Source organism: Thalassophryne amazonica, chromosome 16 (assembly GCF_902500255.1).
Source record: "Thalassophryne amazonica chromosome 16, fThaAma1.1, whole genome shotgun sequence".
Taxonomy (NCBI): domain Eukaryota; kingdom Metazoa; phylum Chordata; class Actinopteri; order Batrachoidiformes; family Batrachoididae; genus Thalassophryne; species Thalassophryne amazonica.
In genome coordinates, this window is record NC_047118.1 from 80279470 (window position 1) to 80291479 (window position 12010).

Here is a 12010-nt window from a genome sequence, read left to right on the forward strand (position 1 = left end):
TTGCTAAAGCTTATAGTTAGGGCTGGATCAGGTGACCTTGAACCATCCCTTAGTTATGCTGCTATAGACGTAGACTGCTGGGGGGTCCCATGATGCACTGAGTGTTCTTTCTCTTTTTGCTCTGTATGCACCACTCTGCATTTAATCATTAGTGATTGATCTCTGACTCCCCTCCACAGCATGTCTTTTTCCTGGTTCTCTCCCCTCAGCCCCAACCAGCCCAGCAGAAGACTGCCCCTCCCTGAGCCTGGTTCTGCTGGAGGTTTCTTCCTGTTAAAAGGGAGTTTTTTCCTTCCCACTGTTGCCAAGTGCTTGCTCCACAGGGGGTCGTTTTGACCGTTGGGGTTTTTCCGTAATATTGTATGGCCTTGCCTTACAATATAAAGCGCCTTGGGGCAACTGTTTGTTGTGATTTGGCGCTATACAAATAAAATGATTGATTTTGATTTGATTTAGATGACTGGGAAGCTGTAGGGTTTCTTTGAAGTTTTCTCCACCAAGGGAGTGCATGCCTGAGGAGATGGAGGTGTCCGTTGAGGTGGAGAAACTGTTCCTTTTTCACCAGAGCCACCTTTGTCTGGTAAAGTTGGGTTCTCATCCTAAGATAGAATATCACAAAAATATTCTAACAGCCCTAGTAATAACAAATGTGTTACACAAGGTATTTTCAGATTGAAGCAGGCAAATTTTTACCTCTTTGTGAACATGAGCCCACAACTTTCCTCATAAGAAAATTTTTCTGGCCCAGGAAAAAGGGCTCTTAACTCCTCATGGCTGAGGGTGACAAGCAAGGCCTCATCTATGTGGCAGCTGTAAAGACAGGCAACCATAAAAAGCTGTTAATAAATTTATTATACCAATGTAATACAGCAGTTTTACTTGGCAGAGCAAAATGCAAATTATGCTTACTCTTTCTAGTTGGAGTAATGATGAATGAATAAAAGACAATATAGAATACAACGTACCACAACTCGGGTTTTATGAAATTACATTTTAAAAGGTTACATTGAAGTTTTTGAGAGTAGTGTCAGCACGGACAACAATAAATTCCAATTAACTAAGTATTCACATTTATAAGATATTTTTTTAAGACACATAAATATACCTACCATTAAGAGTTGATTGTGTAACATCATCCAGACCATCCATGACTGTCTTATGATGCATAGATATGCAAAAAAATAAACAAATAAATAAAATATATAAGATAAATATATAAATCAATTTGGATAAAATCTTAGCAACTCTTAATGATCCTGTGAACTGGTTGTGCACTGTTTTCTGTACAGCAATTATCTTCAGATATCTTATTTTACTCCTATACTTTTTTGGTGACCTACACAGAAGCATGATCGCGGTGTTGCATGCGTGGTGATAGGACATTCTTGAACGAGTCGACTCTTTAGAGAACGGCTTTTTAACTCAACAACAAGAGCTGATTCACACCCGCAGTCCTGAGTGAGCTGTTTGTTTAGAGCCCATTATTAAATGCAAATTTCCTACAAAAACAACGACTCACAGTCACAGCTGCGATTCGGTTCTCATCGTTTCATTTAAAAGATCCGTTCAAAGACTCGAATCGTTCACCAACGTAAAGAGCGCAAAACACCACAGACAATGCTTGTAAATACGAGGGTCTGTGAGAAAAGTATCTTACCTTTTTATTTTTTTCAAAAACTAATATGGATTTGATTATATGTTTTACATCAGCCAAGCTTGAACCTTCGTGCGCATGCGTGAGGTTTTCCACGCCTGTCGGTTTGCGTCATTCACCTGTGAGCACGCCTTGTGGGAGGAGTGGTCCAGCTCCACATCGTCGGATTTTCATTGTCAGGGCGGAATGATTTGGGCTTTTTTTTTCCATCAGAATTTATTTTGTTGTGTGGGCCGCCAGACGAGGAGGTACTGCTGGTCCCACCACACATTGGGGCGCCCTGACTGAAGTGCGGGCTTCAGGCACGAGAGGGCGCTGCCGCCACAGACACAGCCGGGGGTGACAGCTGTCACTCATTATCTCTTGACAGCTGTCACCCATCTACTCTACATCATCTCACTCATAAAGACCAGACGTCATCTCCACCTCGTTGCCGAGATATCATACGTCAATGGAGGTAACTTTCTCTGCCTGTAGTAATTGAGTCTAGAGCTATTGTTTTGCAGCTGTCAACCAGAGGACCGGCTGTGGGGTCTCGCGGACTTGTTTCGTCCTACGTCCGTCAGATAGTGGTTAAATAGAAGCTGCACGTATGTGTGTGTTAGAGGTGGAGGTGGCAGTCCCACCGTGTTTGTTACGGGGTGTACACACACACACTTGACTGTCTTTGTTCTTCGCCAGCAGTACCAGATCCGACAGTCGGGGACGGTGATCACCTGGGAATTCGGGACTTGGCGGCCTCCAGTATTCACCAGGTTCGGTGGGCGGCGGAAATCGTGTGGTTCACGGCTCTTCTCAGGACAGACGTCTTCTGTCCTCGAGCCTGCCACACGTCACCTTTGTGGATTGACTGTTATCATATTCTGAGATTGTCTGTGTATTCGTTGTGCACCTTCACAACATTAAATTGTTATTTTTTGGCTCATCTATTGACCGTTCATTTGCGCCCCCTGTTGTGGGTCCGTGTCACTACACTTTCACAACATTTTTCAGAAACTGTTAGAGACAAGCAGCTGGAAACCATTAGAAAAATTTATCTGGCTTTCGGTGAAAATTTTACGGGCTTCACAGAGAATAAGGAGTGTTACTACAGCTTTAAGGACGGCCCACAATGGCGCACGGCGCTCCGAGCCGCCATCAAGAGGCAGAAAACACCACATCATTTCTAAACGGATCGCTGTGTGGAGCTGGGACCATCGTGAGCAATTTCTCTGGTTATCACAAGAGCTGGACATCAGGCATTTTCCGGCAGATTTCACTTTTAACAAGAGATTTTGTCATGGAAAGCCACGCGGAGGCTTCGCGCATCACGACCGATTCGCTGATCAAGTGAGACAAAGGAACACCTCCATTTTGGAGTGTTAGAGGACAAGTTGGGACATGTCCAGCTCTCCACAATTTCTCTTATACTCACTCGACTGGTAAGCACTGAAAGCCGAGATAGGCATGTCCCAACTTGTCCCCTGGCACTCCGAAACAGAGTTGTTCCTTTGTCTCCTTTCCTTTGCCGTGCGCCATTGTGGGGCGTCCTTAAAGCTGTAGTAACAGTCCTTATTCTCTGTGAAGCCTGTAAAATTTTCACCGAAAGCCAGATACATTTTTCGAATGGTTTCCAGCTGCCTGTCTCTAACAGTTTCTGAAAAAATTCTGATGGAAAAAAAGCCCAAATCATTCCGCCATTTCCTCGCAATGAAACAACGACGAGAGGGGTGGAGCAGTGCTCACTCAAAGCCTACGGGTCATTCCATATGAAAAGACCAATGGCTTCCAGTTTCATGGTCTCAGAATTGCTCTGTTTTTTAATATATTTTGTGGTATGAGGTGTAAGATGAAGATTGCACTTCGTTCCGGAAATTTGAATGGTACTGAAGCAAAATCAGCCGAAGTGAACTCCAGACTGATGCTGTTATTTATTTCAGAGCAATGTTAACCCTTTTCAGCCTTGGTCATTATCACCTTGTTATTGGTTTGTAAGCATTTTTAAGAGGCTCTAACTCAAAAACTAAACAAGATATCAATTTGATTTTTTTCAGAATGTATTAACTCTGTCTTAAACTCTCAGAAAAAAATGATTTTTACAAACATTAACCCTCCACTGGCCACACAGGATCAGTGAAATTGAAATTTGAACAGTACTGAAGCAAAATCAGCCGAATATAGGCTCAATTTTCTCACATACCATTGAAGATAGTGCTTTTGCTTTTAGTTTTCTGGAAAGCACATGCCAGGGGCTTCCAAAGGAAGTGAACTCCAGACTGATGCTGTTATTTATTTCAGAGCAATGTTAACCCTTTTCAGCCTTGGTTGCAGGGTGGGGCACTTTTGGACCCTCTTTTTCACCATGTGGGTATCTTCTGATTTTTAAAAACTTTGTATCATCTTAAAGCCCTTGATATGTGCTGCTAGAAAAATTACACACTGATATAAAACAAACACCCCTACACATAGAATTAAAGCCCTCTTTTCAGGGTATATCACACTTTTTGCATATATTCTAATGTACAGTAATATGTACATAAATGTACACAATACACAGGTTTGCAAAACTGTTAAACCATACCCATGCCTCCCTTGGAATGTCCTTCTTTTCAGGCACTTTCCGACATTTGATAGTCTGTGACGGTGTTGAAAATGTGCTTCATTTTTAAATGGCACAGGCCTTGTAACATAACCAAAATTAACCCTTATAACCCACCAAGCAAAAAGTGGGATATACCCTGAAAAGAGGGCTTTAATTCTATGTGTAGGGGTGTTTGTTTTATATCAGTGTGTAATTTTTCTAGCAGCACATATCAAGGGCTTTTAGATGATACATAGTTTTTGAAAATCAGAAGATACCCACATGGTGAAAAAAAGGGGTCCAAAGTGCCCCACCCTGCAACCAAGGCTGAAAAGTGTTAACATTGCTCTGAAATAAATAACAGCATCAGTCTGGAGTTCACGTCCTTTGGAAGCCCCTGGCATGTGCTTTCCAGAAAACTAAAAGCAAAAGCACTATCTTCAATGGTATGTGAGAAAATTGAGCCTATATTCGGCTGATTTTGCTTCAGTACTGTTCAAATTTCAATTTTCACTGATCCTGTGTGGCCAGTGGAGGGTTAATGTTTGTAAAAATCATTTTTTTTCTGAGAGTTTAAGACAGAGTTAATACATTCTGAAAAAAATCAAATTGATATCTTGTTTAGTTTTTGAGTTAGAGCCTCTTAAAAATGCTTACAAACCAATAACAAAGGGTTAATGTTGCCACGCCCCCTTTTCAACAGCCTATAAAATCGGAATGGGTGGAGATATTTAACTGGAACGAAGTGCAATCTTCATCTTACACCTCATACCACAAAATATATATAAAAAACAGAGCAATTCTGAGACCATAAAACTGGAAGATGTTCTCAATTTGGTTCATTTCATATGGAATGACGCAACCGACAGGCGTGGAAAAACTCACGCATGCGCACGAAGGTTCAAGCTTGGCTGACGTAAAAACATATGAATCAAATCCATATAGTTTTTGATAAATAAAAGGTACGATACTTTTCTCACAGACCTCATACAGCAAAGCCTCTGTTTAGGAGTAGATGAAGATAAAAATAAGTTACTGTTTAATGGTGTCAGAATCCAAACACAGAGTGGTGCAATGGATTTATTTGGTGCTGTAGTTTCAGTTTGTGGTGACACACTTGCACAACATGAGATTGCTGGTTTTAAGGAAGGAGTTGGCTTTGCATATAGTAAGTGTAGACACTGTGAGTGTACATTTGAAGAAATGCAGATGAATTTTAATGAACAAAGTTTTACTAAAAGAACAATCGAAAAACATATTCAACAATGTAATGAAATAGAAAAGGCTAAAACAGACTTTCTGAAATCAGCCCTTAAAACCACCTATGGTATAAACAGAAGAAGTAAGTTGGTTGATTTCCCAGCCTTTGACCTCATTTGGCAAACACCACAGGATATCATGCATATCATGCTTGAGGGTGTCGCACCCATGGAAATCAAGTGTATGTTGAATATCTTGTTCTCTCTGGACATATGGACTTGGACATGTTCAACTCAGCCATGCAGAATTTTCCTTTGTCACCAGTAGATGTACGTGATAAACCCTGTCCTATCAGTTTCGGTACCTAGACATCTAATGATAATAAACTTAAACAGTCCTCAGGGCAAATGCTGATAATGTTGACGATCATGCCCTTTCTGCTTAACAATACAGAGAGAAATGAATAAGTTCAATTGGTTTTAGACTTAATTGAGATAGTAAAGATCATTTTTGCCCGTTTTATCTGTACAGACTGTGTTGAGACTGAAAAATATGACTGAAGAGCATCTAAAACAGTTTAAGCAACTTTTTCCTGAGAATAATATAATTCCTAAACAGCATTACTTGCTGCATCTTCCTTCTCAAATTCTTTATCTGGGTCCATTAATAAGGCATATGTGCATGAGATTTGAATCAAAGCACTGTTTTTTCAAACAGTGGTCATCTAAATTGAATTTCAGAAATGTCTGTAAGTCACTTGTGAATCATAATCAGCTTTTTGAATGCTGTCAAAATGAAATGGGCACAGACCATCCAATTTTTGCTCATGAGAAGCAGTTGGGTCCTGTCTCAGAATCAATCAATCAATCAATCAATTTTTTTATATAGCGCCAAATCACAACAAACAGTTGCCCCAAGGCGCTTTATATTGTAAGGCAAGGCCATACAATAATTATGTAAAACCCCAACGGTCAAAACGACCCCCTGTGAGCAAGCACTTGGCTACAGTGGGAAGGAAAAACTCCCTTTTAACAGGAAGAAACCTCCAGCAGAACCAGGCTCAGGGAGGGGCAGTCTTCTGCTGGGACTGGTTGGGGCTGAGGGAGAGAACCAGGAAAAAAGACATGCTGTGGAGGGGAGCAGAGATCGATCACTAATGATTAAATGCAGAGTGGTGCATACAGAGCAAAAAGAGAAAGAAACAGTGCATCATGGGAACCCCCCAGCAGTCTAAGTCTATAGCAGCATAACTAAGGGATGGTTCAGGGTCACCTGATCCAGCCCTAACTATAAGCTTTAGCAAAAAGGAAAGTTTTAGCCTAATCTTAAAAGTAGAGAGGGTGTCTGTCTCCCTGATCTGAATTGGGAGCTGGTTCCACAGGAGAGGAGCCTGAAAGCTGAAGGCTCTGCCTCCCATTCTACTCTTAAAAACCCTAGGAACTACAAGTAAGCCTGCAGTCTGAGAGCGAAGCGCTCTATTGGGTGATATGGAACTACGAGGTCCCTAAGATAAGATGGGACCTGATTATTCAAAACCTTATAAGTAAGAAGAAGAATTTAAATTCTATTCTAGAATTAACAGGAAGCCAATGAAGAGAGGCCAATATGGGTGAAATATGCTCTCTCCTTCTAGTCCTCGTTAGTACTCTAGCTGCAGCATTTTGAATTAACTGAAGGCTTTTAGGGAACTTTTAGGACAACCTGATAATAATGAATTACAATAGTCCAGCCTAGAGGAAATAATGCATGAATTAGTTTTTCAGCATCACTCTGAGACAAGACCTTTCTGATTTTAGAGATATTGCGTAAATGCAAAAAAGCAGTCCTACAGATTTGTTTAATATGCGCTTTGAATGACATATCCTGATCAAAAATGACTCCAAGATTTCTCACAGTATTACTAGAGGTCAGGGTAATGCCATCCACAGTAAGGATCTGGTTAGACACCATGTTTCTAAGATTTGTGGGGCCAAGTACAATAACTTCAGTTTTATCTGAGTTTAAAAGCAGGAAATTAGAGGTCATCCATGTCTTTATGTCTGTAAGACAATCCTGCAGTTTAGCTAATTGGTGTGTGTCCTCTGGCTTCATGGATAGATAAAGCTGGGTATCATCTGCGTAACAATGAAAATTTAAGCAATACCGTCTATAATACTGCCTAAGGGAAGCATGTATAAAGTGAATAAAATTGGTCCTAGCACAGAACCTTGTGGAACTCCATAATTAACTTTAGTCTGTGAAGAAGATTCCCCATTTACATGAACAAATTGTAATCTATTAGACAAATATGATTCAAACCACCGCAGCGCAGTGCCTTTAATACCTATGGCATGCTCTAATCTCTGTAATAAAATTTTATGGTCAACAGTATCAAAAGCAGCACTGAGGTCTAACAGAACAAGCACAGAGATGAGTCCACTGTCCGAGGCCATAAGAAGATCATTTGTAACCTTCACTAATGCTGTTTCTGTACTATGATGAATTCTAAAACCTGACTGAAACTCTTCAAATAGACCATTCCTCTGCAGATGATCAGTTAGCTGTTTTACAACTACCCTTTCAAGAATTTTTGAGAGAAAAGGAAGGTTGGAGATTGGCCTATAATTAGCTAAGATAGCTGGGTCAAGTGATGGCTTTTTAAGTAATGGTTTAATTACTGCCACCATTAAAAGCCTGTGGTAAATAGCCAACTAACAAACATAGATTGATCATATTTAAGATCGAAGCATTAAATAATGGTAGGGCTTCCTTGAGCAGCCTGGTAGGAATGGGGTCTAATAAACATGTTGATGGTTTGGATGAAGTAACTAATGAAAATAACTCAGACAGAACAATCGGAGAGAAAGAGTCTAACCAAATACCGGCATCACTGAAAGCAGCCAAAGATAACGATACGTCTTTGGGATGGTTATGAGTAATTTTTTCTCTAATAGTTAAAATTTTGTTAGCAAAGAAAGTCATGAAGTCATTACTAGTTAAAGTTATCAAATCAGGGCACTTATCAAATCAGTTCCCATCACAACGTTGGACATTAAGAATGAACAACAATGCCTGCTTTATGGACTTCATGGAGTTACATATTTAATATATGTATATTTGACTAATTCATGCATTTGTTTCCTCTAGGCTGGACTATTGTAATTCATTATTATCAGGTTGTCCTAAAAGTTCCCTAAAAAGCCTTCAGTTGGTTCAGAATGCTGCAGCTAGAGTACTGACGGGGACTAGCAGGAGAGAGCATATCTCACCCGTGTTGGCCTCCCTTCATTGGCTTCCTGTTAATGCTAGAATAGAATTTAAAATTCTTCTTCTTACTTATAAGGTTTGAATAATCAGGTCCCATCTTATCTTAGGGACCTCATAGTACCATATTACCCCATTAGAGCGCTTCGCTCTCAGACTGCGGCTTACTTGTAGTTCCTAGGGTTTGTAAGAGTAGAATGGGAGGCAGAGCCTTCAGCTTTCAGGCTCCTCTCCTGTGGAACCAGCTCCCAATTCAGATCAGGGAGACAGATACCCTCTCTACTTTTAAGATTAGGCTTAAAACTTTCCTTTTCGCTAAGGCTTATAGTTAGGGCTGGATCGGGTGACCCTGGACCATCCCTTGGTTATGTTGCTTTAGACGTAGACTGTGTTTCATAATTATTGTATGGCCTTGCCTTGCAATGTGGAGCGCCTTGGGGCAACTGTTTGTTGTGATTTGGCGCTATACAAGAAAAAAGTTGATTGATTGATTGATTGATTTACATTAGGCCGAGGACGTGTGGGACTGAGATCCCCTCCCGGACAAATTGATGAGCGGATTGTGCGCCCTGCCCGGACAGATTGACGTGTGGGACTGGGTGCCCCGCCCGGACAGATTGACGTGTGGGACTGGGTGCCCCGCCCGGACAGATTGACGTGTGGGACTGGGTGCCCCGCCCGGACAGATTGACGTGTGGGACTGGGTGCCCCGCCCGGACAGATTTCTGAAATGCAACCTTAAAAATTAAGCAAAAGAAAGAAAGAATAATCGAAGCATTGCTTCAATCTGCAAAGCACTGCTTCGATTGGTTCAAGGTTCAAAGCAAAGTTGTCGCTGCATAAAAGTTGTTTACGGACCCGCTGCAGGGTCTGTAATCAATACAGAAATGATCATTTTCCTGACAAACACCCCCAAAACAACGGCCACTCTGAAGGACCGATAACATAATCGTTAAGCACTGTTGGGCATATTAGTTATTAGGACAAAGCCATGTTGATCAGCACCCAATTAGATCTATATGACGTAATGATGTCAGAGATCTTGTGTACGCCCAGGCTTATAGCCATGTGTGTGTGCGTGTGTTGTCGGCTCTAATAAATGGCGGTCTCCCCGGTGCGGTGAGCGGGTATGCTAGCCAAAGAAACACGGTTGTCCAGCGTTTTCTCTTTAGCCATGTTAGTCCTTAAGATCTTCCACTGTGTTAATCCTAAGTAAAACGCAAGTGCTGCTGCGCAGAGATGGCGAACATTTCTACAGGTTATGGGCCCAGTCACTTAGGCTACAGGTGGAACAGACTTTTATTCGACGTCGAAGAGAAAAATTACGAACTCTGGGAAGCAAGGTTCCTCGCTCACATGGAGCTCCGTGGTCTCAGAGAGACCATCACGGAAACACCAGGTATCGACGAGGGGGATGAAGGAGCTCTTGCCGAAGATGAAGCAAAGAATGGTGAGGCGTATGCAGAACTTGTGCAAGTTTTGGACAACAAAAGTTTATCGTTAGTGATGAGAGAAGCAGAACGAGACGGAAGAAAAGCATTAGCGATTCTACAAAAGCATTACTTTGGCAAAGACAAGCCACGAGTTGTGAGTCTTTATTGCGAACTGTCCTCACTCTGCAAAGCTAATGATGAGACGACTACCGAGTACATAATTCGAGCAGAGACTATTTTCACGTCCTTAAGGAGAGCGGACGAACAAATCAGTGATGGACTTATGATTGCAATGGTAGTGAAAGGGCTACCCGAGTCCTACAAGCCGTTCGTTGTGCATGTCACACAGACAAATGAAGTCGTGACGTTTGGCGAGTTTAAGAATAAACTGCGCAGCTATGAGAGTACAGAGAAATATGGAAGAGGAGACATGACCGAGGACAACATGATGAGAACAAGTGGGACAATGAAAACACGCGGTAGAGGCCAAGGAAAGAAAGAGGACTTGGCTGACATGGAATGCTACGTATGCGGAAAAAAAGGACACATGGCCCTAGCATGCCCCAACAATGTGCAACAGAGGAGAGATGATCGAGCATGGGACACACCATACCGAGGAAAAAGGCGCGGACGCGGCCGAGGTCGTGACAAAATCAAGAAAGCTGATGAACTGACAGATACACAGTCATCATTTTTCTTTAAGATGAGTGACTGTCAAGTGCAAGGAGAAAACAAGAAAGGACTCATGGTTGACTGCGGAGCCACATCACATATGATCAACGATGCTACCAAGTTCAAAACGGTGGACAAGAGCTTCAGACCCGAGGATCGAGCTGGCCGACGGAACCAAGGTGAGCGGAATGGCGAAGATGAGAGGAGACGCCGAGGTCTACTTGCTGGATAGCGAAGGACGACAAGTGAGAATGAGACTCAAGCAGGCGCTCTACATCCCATCGTTCCCACAGAACATTTTTTCTGTCAAGGCAGCAACAAACAATGGTGCAGAGGTCCGTTTCAAAGACGGCGATGACTGGCTGGTCAACAGGGATGGTACAAAGTTCAAAATGGATGTATGTGGTAGGCTGTATTACCTTAGCACAGTGAGGATGAAAACACTGATGAAGTGTATGGTTGTCATGATATACAAACATGGCACAGAATACTAGGCCATTGTAATTTTGATGACATTGCAAAGTTAGAGAATGTGGTTGAAGGGATGTCTATTAAGGGCAAAAATGACAAGTCAGACCAAAACTGTGAAATATGCACGCAGGGAAAATTCACACAAAGCAGAAACAGACAGGCGGATGCAAAAGCTACATCCATACTTGAGCTAGTGCACACTGACTTGTGCGGCCCCATAGAACCAGCAGATAAAGATGGATACAAATATGCAATAGCATTCACTGATGATTACAGTGGGATGATTTTTCCATATTTTCTGAAGGCGAAAAATTATACAACACAAGCTACAGAGTAATTCATAGCAGATGTAGCCCTATTATGGGAAGATTAAGTGTATAAGGTCTGACAACGGTACAGAATTTACCGGGCAGGAGTTCAGATCCTTACTTAGGAGTAATGGGATAAAGCACGAGACAAGTGCACCCTACTCACCCCATCAGGACGGAACCGCTGAAAGGGGATGGAGAACCTTATTTGAGATGGCACGATGCATGCTGTTGGAGAGTAACCTCCCAAAGCAATTGTGGACATATGCAGTGCAAACAGCAGCTCAGATTCGTAACAGGTGTTACAGTAAGCGCCTAAAGCAGACACCTTATTGTGTTTTCACAGAAAAACACCCAACCTGTCTAACATGAAGGTATTTGGATCTGAATGCTATGCGTATAAGCAGGACAAAAAGAAGCTGGATGCTAGGTGTGACAAAGGGATCTTTGTCGGCTATGATAAGTATAG